A 15,021-nucleotide genomic window follows, 5' to 3' on the forward strand; every position below is an offset into this window, starting at 1 on the left:
ACTTCAATATCATTGTTTTCATAAATTACATGTGAAAATGTAAGCTTTTTTTTTTTTTTTTTAGAGGATGTTCCAGGGTTGTTAAAATAACATGTTAGTCTTTCAGTCAGTTTTTAGTGAGCACAGCTTCTTTGATTGCACATACTGCCGCTATTACTGGGTCTCTAAGCAGTAGCTCTCTGGTGGAATTTTGTGCTACACTGTCTCAGAGAATTTGCACTCTGCCTCACCAATTTTTATTACACAAAAATATGCAAAAGAACATAATATTCATCTTATTTCCAAACAAAATACATTTTGCATATTATCTGATGTCCTTCTTTCGATCGAGGACCTGATAAGGTCTTTACAGTTCACACAGATTCAAGGGAGACAAATTCTTGAATGAGTTGGGAATCTGGGTAAAGAAATAAAAATCAACATTAAGAAAAATTCCTGGGCGTACATACCATATAGAGTTTATAGATGACAGTTAATGGATGTGGGACCTAAAATCTTCTCTGTGCTCTCTCTAAAATTTCCTCTATGGTTTCTTGTGAAGACAGGGCAAACATCTCTGAGACACACGATTAATTTGTTTGTGCAAATGAGCCATCCATGACATCAGGATGGCACCACTTTTCCTTGTTCTGGGATATGGGAGAAATGTTCCCCATGGGACTTTGTTAAAAAAACAAACAGAACAAAAGTAAACCAACAATAACACTGTGTGGAAAAAGTGAAGATGTAAGAGTGCGGCGTATCTGTTTTTTTTATAGCCTCCTTGAATGCAAGCAGAGGACATGCAGTCAGGTTGATAGGTAACTTCAGCCCTACCAAATGGAGGGTTCTGGAGAGAGCATAAACTCTGGAAACTCTGGTGTTTTACTGGCTAAGGAGTAGTATTCTCTTCCTCAGTGTGTTATTGTGGTAGCAGTTACCCTTCGCTAACATTAAGGGATAAAGCAAACCAATGATAGTACTTGGTAACTGGTTCATCAGAAATGTTAACCCCATCTACGCCTGGGTGGCCCAGTTGGTTAAGCCTCTGACTTCAGCTCAGGTCATGATCTCATGGTTCATGGGTTCGAGCCCCGCCTCAGGCTTTGTGCTGACAGCTCGGAGCCTGGAGCCTGCTTCAGATTCTTTCTCCCTCTCTGCCCCTACCTGGCTGTCTCTCTCTCTCTCTCTCTCAAAAGTAAATAAACATTAAAAAAAAAAAAAAAAAAGAAAGAAATGTTAACCCCATCTAGAGAAAGAAGTACAAACATGAAATTTTCATAATTTACAATGTTGAAGCCACATTATTACCTTAAGCCTCAGAGAAAAACTGTATACAATTTATATTGCTTTAGAGCTTTATAAAAATTCTCTAAAGGATCACAGTTTTCTTTATGCAGGCAGTAATTACTTTTTAAAGAACCTTCTCATATTGAATACAACCAAGTTGAGTTAGCCTTAATTCGTGACACTTTTTTTTTTATGAGATGGATGCCTTTACTTAATATTCATCAAGGAGGTCCTAATTATAAGGATCTATGTTACTCATTCTAAGGAGTAAAAATAAATGAATATACAGAGCAGGTGGTTAAGAAACATTTCAGGGACAATCACGAAACAAGACTCGTTTGCAAGGAATTACAGACAAGTAAGAAGACAGACACAAAAGCAGTTGCTGCAAGGAAATAAGCTGTTAACTCTAGGGTGACCAAGTCTGAGATGACATTAATTTGTTCATTTACTCAATAACTATTTATTGAGTCTATACTACTTGCCAACCGCTCTACTGGTGGCTGGGGATATAGCAGTCAGCAAAAGAGACCAAATCCCTAGTGATCTTGGGGTTTTCCTTCTCATGGCTCCTCGAAGCACCTGGATATGAAAGGGTAAGTTGAAATCTGCTGAGATATCCATACAGAAAGACTGAGGTGTAAGGAAGAAGATGGTGAGTGTTGGGAATTACAAGCGGTTCCCTGTTGATGGTGTGGAAAAGTGAAATGATGGAACTCCTTTAATGAACATACGATTATATTAAAAAAGGGATCATGATAAATATGAAAAAGAGTAAGTTGTTATGTGTACCAGTAAGATAATTAGTTAAGATCATTTTTAAAGCAATATAGTTTATTTTTTAATAAATACAGTATACTCTAATTACAAAAGTATATCAAAGTTTAGACCAGATAAAACTTTCTTCATGGCTTGAGATAAACCACTCAAACATGTCCCAGTTTCAGGTTTACAGTTGGTTCCATGTAGGGAACAAATAGAGAATGGCTGTGCCTGTATAAAGACCATTGCCTTGTCTGTGAACATTATACACTTTAAAATATATAACCCCAACTTACATTACTCTATTGAAATAATGAGAGTTATCACTCTCTTTTATTTAATTAAATCTTACCTGGAGATTGAAAAATAAACAAACTACATAGGCATATTTTGACCTATAAGGAAGTTTAATTCAGGAGGTCAAACATCTCAAGAAATGTGGAACTGTTAACTTAGATATCAGTCTGCTTTTCTTGGAATGTTTGCCTGTAACCTTCTTAGCACCAGCAAGAAAGAAAGTACAAAGAGAACTTTAATTTTTGGCTGAAAGATAAAAGCTGAGATGGGCATAAATTTAGGAACTTTAAAGTACAATTAAGTCTTTTATTTCCTAAAACATAAAAAGAAGTATAAATAATAAGATCACAGAAGGCTTCAGAAAAATTAGAATTACATGAAAATGGCTTAAAAACTTGTTTGACTTGGTTTTATTACTTAGCCCATCATGTAATGTTTATCTTCCGAAGCCACAGACCATGTCTTGGGGAAAAAAAGAAAATTAGAGATTTATTGTATTTGGATGAGTTGAAGATTTAAAACCACCCAGAAAAACAGAACCTTAAAAGTTGAGGTTTTAATAAAGATAAAGAAATACTCTTTCCAGGGAGAACAATTTAAAATTATCCTCAGAATGCCATCTCATCAAAGATTTAAACAAATGAAATTAAGCTAAAAAAAAAAAAAATGGATCTTAGGGAAGTCCTTCTCTTATCTCTTAATGAGAATGGAGATGTTGTCCTTTATCCTCTGTCAGATTCACTTAACCAAGGCTGAGATGCTTCATTGTGTATAGTACACAAGTATTTCTGTGGTGATAGATCTAGCTTGCCATCACAATCAACAGGCACCTCTCATTACACGAGCTGGCAGCTAGATGCCCTTGTGCTAACAAGAGATTAGACTGGTAGAGCGTGTTTCTGCTACCAGCAATGCCATCGTCTGCAACTAGAGCGCATGGCTGCTATTTACCACAGTGGTGAAGGTTTAAGGTAAATTTAGCTGACTAATTAAACACTGAAAAAGTATTAGGTAAGCCCTATCATGCATTAAATTCTCACAGCACTCTGAGAAAGTAGGTACTGTTAATATAATTGAGCCTTGAACAACACAGCTTTGTACTGCACAGGCCCACTTAGATGCAGATTTTTTTCCAGTAAATACACTTACAGTACTGTAAATGTATTTTGTCTTCCTTATTTTCTTAATAACATTTTCTTTTCTCTAGCTTACTTTAACGTAAGACTACGGTATATAATACATATAACATAGTAAGTACATGTTAATAAACTGTTTATGTTATCAGTAAGACCTCTGGTCAATAGTAGGCTAAATTAATATAGCCTATAGTATATAAATATAATTAAGTTTTTGGAGAGTCAAAAGTTATACACGGAGTTTCAACTGTGCAGATTTGGGGGATTGTTGGCACCCCAAACCCCAGAATTGTTTAAGGGTCATCTGTATGCATTTTTCAGACAAGGAAACTCAACACAGTTAAGTAACTTACCCAAAATTTCATAGAGGTCAAGGGTTGGGGTAAGAAGGCAAGAATGGTACCCATGCCATTCAACTGCAGATGATATGTTCTTAGGTGCCTTCCATGGAAGAAACCTCTGTTAAGTCTTCTTTCATCGTCCGGCTTAAGTTGAGCTTCTGACATTGCCTAGCATTTGCCAAAGCAAGTGAGTGAAGTATTTCCTCTATGCCAAGCAGAAGGGTGCCCAGACAGGGGTTCAGTGGAGGAAAGAACAAGATCAGGTCCTACTCTTGTAGCGCTTCTAAGCGAAGGTAGGAGTATTGTCTAACGCACAAAGCAGAGCCCTGAGACTGTTCAGACTGCAAGTGTATAACCATTTTACAGATGAGGAAACTGAGGAAGGCACACAATAATACATTTTAGGGGACAGTGTTTTTCAATGAAGACCACATGGTACTCAGCTGATCCGAATCACCTACGTGAAAGAGCCCTGGTGTCCGGCCAGGACGTGCTGTGTCACAATTTCCAGGCAGTTCAGGAACCCCCGTCCTGTCTACCCCCCCAATCAGAGGTGCCTTAGGCTCTAAAAATGCCTTGAATGAAAGCATAGAAAGCTGAGGTGTTCCCTTGTTTGTTTCTGTCTTTGTTTGTTGTCATTCATCTGGTGACTAGGTGATACTTCCCTGAGCTGTGATTTGGCCTAAGGCCCATCAGACAACACACGGGGTTCCTCTGGGTTGGACAGAATGCTAAGACCTGCCTACGAGGACAGTGTGATTAACAACACAGCTGTAGGAGACATAAAGGACATTGGGGGACAGCGGGGGAATCCACTTGCTTAGAATAGTCTCTGCAGAGGCATTTCAGAGGCACTGAATGACAGTTTTAGAGCAGAGAAACTGGTAGTGTGAGGTGGTTAAGTAGGGAAACCCGCTGACCCTGGGTGCCTGGGTGCTGGCAGTTGGCATTTACGGAAGCACACTACTATTGGTTACCTGAAAGTATTTTAAAGCAGGAAGCATATAATTGCCCATTAAATTAATCTCTTTGAGTTAGTGATAATGCATTGCTCTGGCCCACTACCGTGGGCTGCACACAATATTGCAAATGAAGCTTTTCACTAATGACGGCTAAATCTCCCAGGGAAAACACTAGTTTGATAGCACTTAAGAAATGTTTCTTCCTGGCATAGGGCCCAGTTGCCAGAGTAATTGCTTTGTCCAACCCAGGATACTTAGGAAAAATATATCTTTGTAGCTCATGGTGCAGAGAAATCTTGAGTCCTGGTGCTGGCCGTGTCTTGGCCATATAACCTTGGGCAAACTCTTTCTCCTCGTCCATTCTCAGTGTTTTCATCTGTGGAATGGGAATCATAATTGTCTCTTGCAATCTTGGGTCTAGTGAGAATTGAATTAAAAGTGATAGTACTGTACCTCTTAGCTCAAAATCCATCTACAGCCTCTAGAAATTAATAAATTATGCACATTATTGCTAATATAGTTGTAATCCTGGGCTTTGAATCACAGCTTAATTTAAAACTATGTATTAGGTTTATATTGTGTGTTACTCTATCTCCTCCCCGCAGCAACAGAATTGGTAGTCATGGTCTGTGTATTACTGCTAGGTGTGGTTATGTTTCTTCATTGCACAACCGATAGGATAAGTTTGTTCACTGACCTTCATCTTGTCCTTGGTTCAGGCACGGTAGACTGGCCAGTGGCTAAGGGAAGGTACTCACAAGAAAGCAGGCACATTTTTGCAGAGCCTGCTTGAACTAAAGACTTCAAATGTTCTATCAAGGTCCTGTTCAATATATATCATCTCTTTCTTTTTTCCCTGTGGCATAATAGAAACTAGAGTTTCATTGAGATCAATGCCATTCCCTAGCGTAGGATTAGATGGAAGCAGATGAAGGGATGCCATATTTTTCAGTTAGGTAACTCTCACAGAAGGGAAAGGGTGCTGGAACCTGAGGTGGACGGTGAAATTCACGTGCACGGGTGGTTAAAGGGCTCCCAAATATCAGGGAGGCCATAACAATATGACCATCTGAGAATATAGTCCCCTGACCTCAGACAAGCATACAGGTGCTGTAAGGTGAGGATCACCATTATTGTTAACAACAGGATTGATAATGAAGGGATTTGCGAAATAACATATTTGAAAGTCATGGGGAAACTACAGGTTCCTGGGAAAGGGGTCATCCTCCAGTCAATCATTATCCAGAGGGATGGACTGGAGTCAGCATCATTCTGCATCCAAGGAGATGCTGATTCAGGCCCAAATGAGTATCATTCGGTGGGTGGCCCGCATCAGCTTTCTTTCAACTGCTATAGCGCCCATGTTCTATATAGCTACTCTGGTTCTTTGCAGATTGACCTGGCAGTTTCTCCCTATATCCTCTGCGTTCTGCATCCATTCTGCCAACATCTTGCCACAACATCTCCATCTTTTTCATCTCTGCCCTCCTTTTGCTTTCATCTACTTAGAAAAGCATGCAGATTGAGACTAGAGATAGGGGTTTTAGCCAGGAGCTTCTTTAGGATGTCACTATGACTAACAACCCCTTAGTCCTAACTTAGACAAAAACTGAGGGGTTTCCATCCCTGTCTTGTCCTGGTTTCTCTTTATAAACCACCTACCCAAGCCTCAGCAATAAGTCTTCCTATAAACAAAGGGTAGAAAGAAGGTAAGCAGCGAGCAGCAATTCATGCTTTTTAGGTGCACGTGACAAAAAATTAGCCACTTCGGGCAAATAAATGGTCATTTGCAGCTTTGAGGATAGCAGATAGAGTGGTGTGAGATGGAGAAGGCCTTAGATATAAATATATGAACAGATTATAAAGATAAGATAGTATTAGATTGATTTCTCTTCAGGCTTTGGTTTCTCTGGGACAGAGACGTTGTAAGGACTTGGGGAGGAAGTGCAGTTATCGGTCTGGAAGTCAAAGAGAGAAAGGGGGAAGTTAAGTGATTGGTTTTGTAAGTCCTGCTGCTTGGATTACTTTTTCATTTAGCCACACTCACTCTGTTGGCAAGGTACTTCTCTCTGTGGCTCACGGTCCCTACATATAAAATGGAGACTGCATTGTGCACCTTTAGAGATATATGATGAGGAGTAAACATATTTAAGTGCTAACATTCTGCCCAACGTAGTGTAAAATTGTTGAGGACCGGTTCTGAACCCAGGTTCAGCTGCTTGCTGCCTTAAAGGCAAATTCGAAAGACAGGTGATGGTGGGAAAGGCAAGGTGGGAGGCCAGCAACTGGGGAGGATGGCGGACTAAAGTCCCAAAGACTATCCTCCCAGTCCAGGCCAAGCATGGGGTTTTCAACAGGGAAGATGTGGAAAATCGTGAGGATGGCTATGTGCAGGAGAAGCTAGTGCAGCAGTTAATCATTTGTCCTTGCAAGTCTTCCAGATTCCGCTACTCTGCTGGTAATCAAGGCTCGCAGGTGTCTCGCAGTAAAGGATGCCCCAGGAGTGCAACAGGTGCCTCCTGATAAGGCAGTTCAGACTCCTCCCCTCTACCAGTAATTAAAACTACAAGTTGTCTCTTGAGGAGACTGGTCCATGGTTGCTGTCTTTGAATGCAGTCAGGCCTTATCTTCTGGAAAGTCTGGTCCTTTGTCCCTCACGGCCAGAGGACTGCGGGATCTCCTGGGAAGCAAGTTAGTTCTCCTGCGAACCATGAAGTTAAGGTCAGCAAGCAAGGAGTGAATAAGCTTGAAGCAAGGGAACCTTTAAGGACTGGTTGGAGGGCTGTTGTCAATTGTTGATAATTATGACAATGCAGTATTGATTATTATAGCAATAATTATAAAGCAAACTTACTTTTATCATTATTATACAAGTAAAGAGGATATGCCCAAGACGGGTCTTCTTGTCATGAGCAGAACCACCTAGCTTCATTCTGAGGATCTACCAAATTGTGAGTTTTTTCAAGAAGTGTCATTTTGGGATTATTTGGGGAATATAATTTTTCACAATGATGTGTACCTAGTAGAAGTGTTGCCTTTTCTCTCTCAGCTCAAAGTGTCCTGGCCAGGTTCCCAACTTGAAAAGCTCCCTAGTTCTAACTCCAGACTGAGGTCAAGGGTATTGCTATGCTATCACCCTTTCACAGCAGGTGGTAGTGGTTATTAGTTAAAAACATGAAATTTGAGTCACATCGTCATGGCCAAAATATTGGGGCATTGTATGCTTTATGTGTGACTTGACTAAGTTATATAATCTCTTTAAGCTTCAGTTGCTATATTTTAAGTTTGTTATGAGAGTTAAATGAGATAATACAGAAAAAGGACGTCAGAAACCAGTGTATATTAAGTCCTCAATAGTGTTGTCTTCCCTCCCTCAGGCTTTCCCCTTCCTTCTCCCTGCTCTTCTTTCACCTCCTCCACACTAAACGTGGTGCTTACCCCTCTCACATCCCCTGGCATCTCCTTTGTCCTGTAGCTAAACATTCTGTTGGTCACTCATCTTCCCCCACTTTGTTCCCCAGCCACTTGGGCTTAGGGGGAAAGGGTTGATCAAAGCGGTTATATGAACCCTCTGATTTGTATCCACCCACCTCTGTGGAATAAGCCGTGCCTAAACTCTGCAGCTTAAAATAATAAACATGTATTTCTCCTGGTTCGATGGGGCCAGATGGGTAGTTCTTTGGGTTTGAACTGACTTTGCTAGTCTTTCTGGTCAGCTGCTGGCTTGTCTGGGGGTAGATGGTCTGTGTGGATCTCACCTGTCTATATAGAAGGTTGGTTAGACCAGGTGCCATAGAGGGCACCGCTGTACCATGCTACGCATGTGTCTGATCCTCTGATAGGCTAGCTCAGCATCTCCAGTGCTGCTCTCAGGGCTCCAAGGAGCAGCAGCAGATTGGTGAAGACACACTTTTCAAGTCTCTGTATCAAGGTTGCTATTACCACGCTGGCCAGAACAGGTCACATACCAAGAGCAGGTTCAAGGAGCAGGTTCAAAAGTTTCAAGGTTCAAGAGGTTCAAGAATGTCACCTCTTAATGGGAGGAGTTGGAAATATTATGGCCATTTGTTTTTTATTCTTTTTAAAATGTATTTCATGCTTGGATGCCGAATCTCAATAGGTGTGACCAGGAAGCAATAATGATCTGCAGCCTAGGCATAGGTACTTACCTGCCTTTCTTCCAGAATCCTCACTATACTACATGTGAGTCAGAATTTTTTGCTCCCACACCTTTCTTATTTGGGAGAAACAATAAGACAATATTTCTGACAGCCATCAACTGGTTAACTGCAGGGTCTTTAGAATTTCAACTTAAATAGCAATTTGTATTACACATACTAAATCTATTAGTGCATTTATAATGCTACAAGAACTTCTATGTGAGTGTTCATGCAAGCATTAACTATTATTATTACTATTTCCTGATACTCAAACTGGGTCAGGTTTCTTTGTTCTGAGTTCTCACAGATCCATTCTCTTTTACTTCAAATGACAGGTTAAGGATTATAAATAACCACCGATTTGCTTATGGCTTTGAGAATACATCTCGAAAGGAAGAAATGGGTGAAGCCCTTGCTCTTGTGAAACATGTTATTATTGTTTTATTATTGATCACTGTTTTGTCCTGGGATCCTACCATAATGCTTGGTGCTTCCAATAAATATTTGCTAAATTAATGAATGATTGAAGGAAACAATGTGTTAATACTACTGGAGAGTACCCTGATGAGTTCTGACTCCAAACAGCCACTATTAATGGATTGGTGAAAAGGATCTTTGCTTTAATATACCCCACTGGGCTCCTGGTTACAGGTCTCAGACAGGCCTATGGCTTTCTGGATTTTCTAAAGTCATGCTTTCCTCAGTGACTGAAGCTAAGACACAGAGGGCAAGAAGAACTGTGCTCCCCTTATATGAAAATTGTGAGCCATTGACTGTGCTCACAGAGAGGGATTCCCGTAGAATATTAATCAATCTCAGGAGTCAGAAACCATGAGAAAGGTGCTGGCAGAGAGGAGCGTCGGATCCCCTCTCCTTCCCCAAGGAGCCAGGCTTCTGATCTAAGAAACTTTATTTCTCTTCCCTTCTGAGAGCCTTGAGGCAAGCCCTGAATAATGCCAGCCCACACTTCATTACCCAACAAGCCCGTTTATCATTTAATCTGATCTGTATTGAACAACTGGAAGCAGGTTACAAAGCAGCAAAGCCAAGAATGAAAATGCAGCGCTTTTTCTGATTACAGGAATCCCTAATCCAAAGCTTAGAAACTGGGGCTAAAAATAGGCACCAATTCCATCTTTATCCACCCCCACCCACCTAGCATTTCAGTTAGGTTCAGGTGACCCTTCAGCCAAACAGTAGACATTTAAATTCTGATAGCTTGCTTACATATCATTTGGGGTGGCAAGGCATTAATCACGCTGTACCCATATACTAGTGATGATTTCTGGTTCCTGGAGTCTCTAGTACAAGGATCCACCACATGTGATGGCCAAGGTCAGAGGTTATGCTGTTCGTAACAAGGATGTGTTATGCTTGCTCCTTTTATGACTATCCGTTCTATGTACCCACAAACTCAAATCAACTAAAAGCAAGGAAACTAACTTCATTTTAGCACCAAAGTTGGGGCCAGGTATTGTGTTGAATGTTTCACAAGAGTTGTTTTGTTTGAGCCCTACAGAACCCCATTAAAGAATGGAGAGAAGGTGGTGCCTGGGTGGCTCAGTCAGTTAAGTGTCTGACTCTTGATTTCAGCTTAGGTCACGCATGATCTCAACGGTTTGTGGGATCGAGCCCTGTGTCGGGCTCTGTGTTGAGCCCTGTGTCGAGCACTGACAGCAGAGAACCTGCTTGGGACTCTCTCTCTTCTGTCTCTCTCTGCCCCTCCCCAGCTTGCACAATCTATCTCAAAATTAAAAAATAAACTTAAAAAGAAAGAGTGGAGAGGATATCCTCTGAGATGTGAAATGACCACTCCAGGACTACATAGCCAGAATTCACAAAGTCATGCCAAAACATAATGCTTTCATATCCTCAAGACAATTGGTAGTATTTTTATAATGTTTCAAAAGTAAACAAATACCTAGAGCAGATAGGGCTCAGCTCATTTCAGCAAGGATTCCATGGGCACCTACTGTGTTAAGAATTGGGCACTTGGAACGCAGTAAGACGTGACTCATTTCTCTTTGAGCCTTAATAGTGCATCTAAAGCAAAGAACTTTTCCCTCAGGCGTGCATTTGAAACTCTAACATATCATTTACTAAAAAGCTTGTAATTGGGAGCAGGGTGAGATTTCTCCATTGGACAGGAAAGACCATGTTCTCTGGGAGGATTCCTTGGAGGAGGTATATTTTCATCAGGCTTTTTGTGAGAGATTTCACAATTAACAAACATCTTGATCAAGCGGAGAAGAGCTTAGAATATCTTCTGGTGATGAGGGAAATCAAGAGAGAAAAGATATGGTTGGAAAATTAAATGAATCAAATTTTGGTTGCCTTTTGATGACAGAGCAAGGAAATTACCTTATTCTGTGTCAGAGAGCCCATCATATACATTAAACTATTGAAATAAGAGATAGGGTGCAGAATATTAGGATTCAGGTTTAGGAGGTTAGGCGATTGGAATGGAGAGCCTGAGATGGAGAGAATGAAGGGGGAAGAATAGGGCTATGATGGAGTTTTTGTTTTTAATACCAGTATAGTTAACATACAGTGTTATATTAGTTTCAGGTATACAATATAAAGATTCAACAATTATATACATAGTGCTTATCGAGATATGTGGACTCTTTAATCCCATTCATCTATTTCACCCATCCTCCCACACACCTCCCCGCTGGTAGCCATGTTTGTCCTCTATAATTAGGAGTCTGTTTTTTTTTGGATTGTGCATGTGTGTTTTTTTCCCTTTGTTCATTTGTTTGGTTTCTTCAATTACACATATGGGTGAAATTACCTAGTATTCGTCTTTCTCTGACCTATTTCACTTAGCATTATACTCTCTAGATCCATGCATGTTGTTGCAAGTGGCAACATTGCAACATATAAAAAATATTTTTTTTTATAACAGATTATAGATATAAATTACTAATATTCTATTGCACATATTTACCCCATCTTCTTTATCCATCCGTCTATCGATGGACATTTGTGCTGCTTCCATAATTTGGCAATCATAAATAATACTGCTATAAACATAGGGTTGCATGTATCTTTTTTTTTTTTTAATTTTTTTTTTTAACGTTTATTTATTTTTGAGACAGAGAGAGACACAGCATGAATGGGGGAGGGGCAGAGAGAGAGGGAAACACAGAATCAGAAGCAGGCTCCAGGCTCCAGCCACCAGCCCAGAGCCCGACGTGGGGCTCGAACTCGCGGACCGCGAGATCGTGACCTGAGCTGAAGTCGGACGGCCAACCGACTGAGCCACCCAGGCGCCCCTGCATGTATCTTTTTGAATTAATGTTTTTGTATTCCTTGGCTAAATAGCAAGCAGTGGAATTAATGGATCGTATTGTAGTTCTATTTGTAATTTTTTGAGGAACTTCCATACTCTTTTCTACAGTGGCGGAACCAGCTTACATTCCCACCAGCAATACATGGGGATTACTTTTCTCCATGGCCTTGCTAATGCTTGTTGTTTCTTGTGCTTTTGATTTTAGTCATTCTGGCAGGTGTGAGGGGAGACTGGTTTTGATTTGCATCTTTCTGATGATGAGTGATGCTGAGCATCTTTCATGAGTCTGTAAAGCATCTGTATGTCTTCTTTGGAGAAATGTCTGTGGCTGTTTTCTTCCCATTTTTTAATCAGATATTTGGGGGTTTTTGTGTGTTGATTTGTATCTGTTCTTTGTATATTTTGGATACTTACGTTTACAGGATATGTCCTTTGCAAATATATTCTTCCATACACTAGGTTGCCTTTTAGTAGTCTTGGTTATTTCCTCTGCTGTACAGAAGCTTTTTATTTTGATGGAGTCCCAGTAGTTTATTTTTCCTATTGTGTCCCTTACTTTGGGTGACATCTCCAAAAAGGTTACTACAGCTCATGTCAGAGCAATTACTGCCTCTGCTCTTTTTATGGTTTCAGGTCTCACATTAGGGCCTTAATCCATTTTGAGCTAATTTTTGTGTATGGTGTAAAAAGTGGTCTGGTTTCATTCTTTTGCATGTGGCTGTCCAGTGTTTTTTTGTTTTTTTTTTAACATCGTTTGTTGAAGAGATTGTCATTTTCCCATTGCATATTCTTGCTCCTGTATTGAAGATTAATTGGCAATATAATGAGGAGTTTATTTCTGGGTTTTCTCTTCTGTTCTATTGATCCATGTGTCTATTTTTGTACCAGTACCATAGTGTTTTGATTACTGCACCTTTGTAGTATTTCTTGAAATCTGGGATTGTGATACTTCGTGTTTTGTTCTTTTTCAAGACTGCTTTGGCTATTTGGTGTCTTGTGTGGTTCCATACAAGCTTAAGGATTATTTGTCCTAGTTCTATGAAAAATGTTGTTGGTATCTTGATAGGAAATGCATTAAATCTGTAGACTGCTTTGTGCAGTATGGACATTGTAACATATTTGTTGTTCCTGTCCATGAGCATGGATATCTTCCTAATTTCTTATGTGTTGTTTTCAATGTCTTCCTTCAATGTTTTCTAGCTTTAAGGGCACAGATCTTCCAACTCCTTGGTTAACTTTATTCCTAAGTATTTTATTTTCTTTAAATGGGATTTATCTCTTAATTTTTTTTCTCCTTCATTATTAGAGTATAAAAATGCAGAAGCCCTTCTGTATATTGATTTTTGTATCCTGCAACCTTAGTGAATTAATCAGTTCTAGCGGTTTTTGATGTAGTCTTTAAGAATTTTCTAGATCTGGTATCATGTCTGCTACAAAGAGTGGAAGTTTGCTTCTTCCTTACCAGTTCAGATGCCTTTTCTTTCTTGGTTGCCCTAAGTAGGACTTCCAGTAAATGTGGTGAGAGTGGACATTCTTCTCTTGTTCCTAATCTTAGGGGGAAATCTGTTTTTTACCATTGAGTATGATATTGGCTGCGGGTTTTTCATAATGTTAAGATAGGTTCCCTCTAACCCCACTATACGTTGATGGTCTCCATCATGAATGGATGTACTTGGTCAAGTTCTTTTTCTAAATCTATTGAAATGATCGTATGGTTTTACTTTTTCACTTGCTGATGTGATATTCCATGTTGACTGACCTGCAAATACTGATCCACCCTTGCATCCCAGGTATAAATCCCACTTGATGGTGGTGAATGAGTTTTTTATGCATTATTGGATATAGTTGGCTAATATTTTGTTGAGGGATTTTGCATCTATGTTCATCAGAGATACTCTCCTGTAGTTATCTTTTTTTAGTATTGTCTCTCTCTGGTTTTGGTATCAGGGTAATTCTGGCCTCATAGAATGAACTTAGAAACTTTTATGATTTTTCAGAATAGTTTGAGAAAAATAGGTAGTAACTCTTCTTTAGATGTTTCGTAGCTTTTACCTGTGAAGTCATCTGGTCCTGGACTTCTGTTTATTGGGAGTTGTTTTGATTACTGATTAAATTTCATTGCTGGTAATCAGCTAGCTCATATTTACTATTTCTTCCTGATTGATTTTTGGGAGGTGATAGGTATTGATCATTTATTCTCTTTCATTTCAGATTTTTTAATTTGGGTCTCCTATCCCCCTTGTTTTTATGAGTCTAACTAAATATTTATCAATTTTGTTGTTTTCAAAGAACCAGTTGCTGAATTCACTGATGCTGTTTTTTTGTTTTGTTTTGTTTTTTAGTTTCTATTTGGTTATTTCTGCTCTAATTTCATTATTCCCTTCCCTTCTACTGGTCTTCAGTTTTCTTTTTCTAGCTCCTTCAGGTGTAAGGTTAGGTTGTTTGAATGAAATTTTTCTTGCTTCTTGAGGTAGGCCTGTATTGCTATAAACTTCCTTCTTAAAATAGGTTTCCTTCATCCCAAAGATTTGGACCATTATGTTCTCATTTTCATTTGTCTCTGTGTATTTTTTTTAATTTCCTCTATGATTCCTTGGTTGGCCCATCCACTGTTTAGTAGCATGTAATTTAACTTCCATAAATTTGTGTTCTCTCTAGATTTTTTTCTTGCGGTTCATTTCTAGTTTCTTATCATTGTTGTCAGAAAAGATGCATGGTATGACTTCAGTCTTTTTGAATTTGTTGAAACTGTTTGGTGGCCTAATAGGTGATCTGTTCTGGAGAAAATTCCATGTGCAT

At 39.5% G+C, this 15,021-nt stretch overlaps 1 protein-coding gene across 4 annotated transcripts in view; it reads left to right on the plus strand.

Annotated features, from left to right (window-relative positions):
* The window catches only part of CDH8 (cadherin 8), a 368,350-nt gene that overhangs the window by 227,192 nt on the left and 126,137 nt on the right, over nt 1-15,021 (plus strand). The gene's annotated exons all lie outside the window — the stretch shown is intronic.

This window comes from Puma concolor, chromosome E2 (assembly GCF_028749965.1).
Source record: "Puma concolor isolate L17-30 chromosome E2, mPumCon1.1.hap2, whole genome shotgun sequence".
Taxonomy (NCBI): Eukaryota; Metazoa; Chordata; class Mammalia; order Carnivora; family Felidae; genus Puma; species Puma concolor.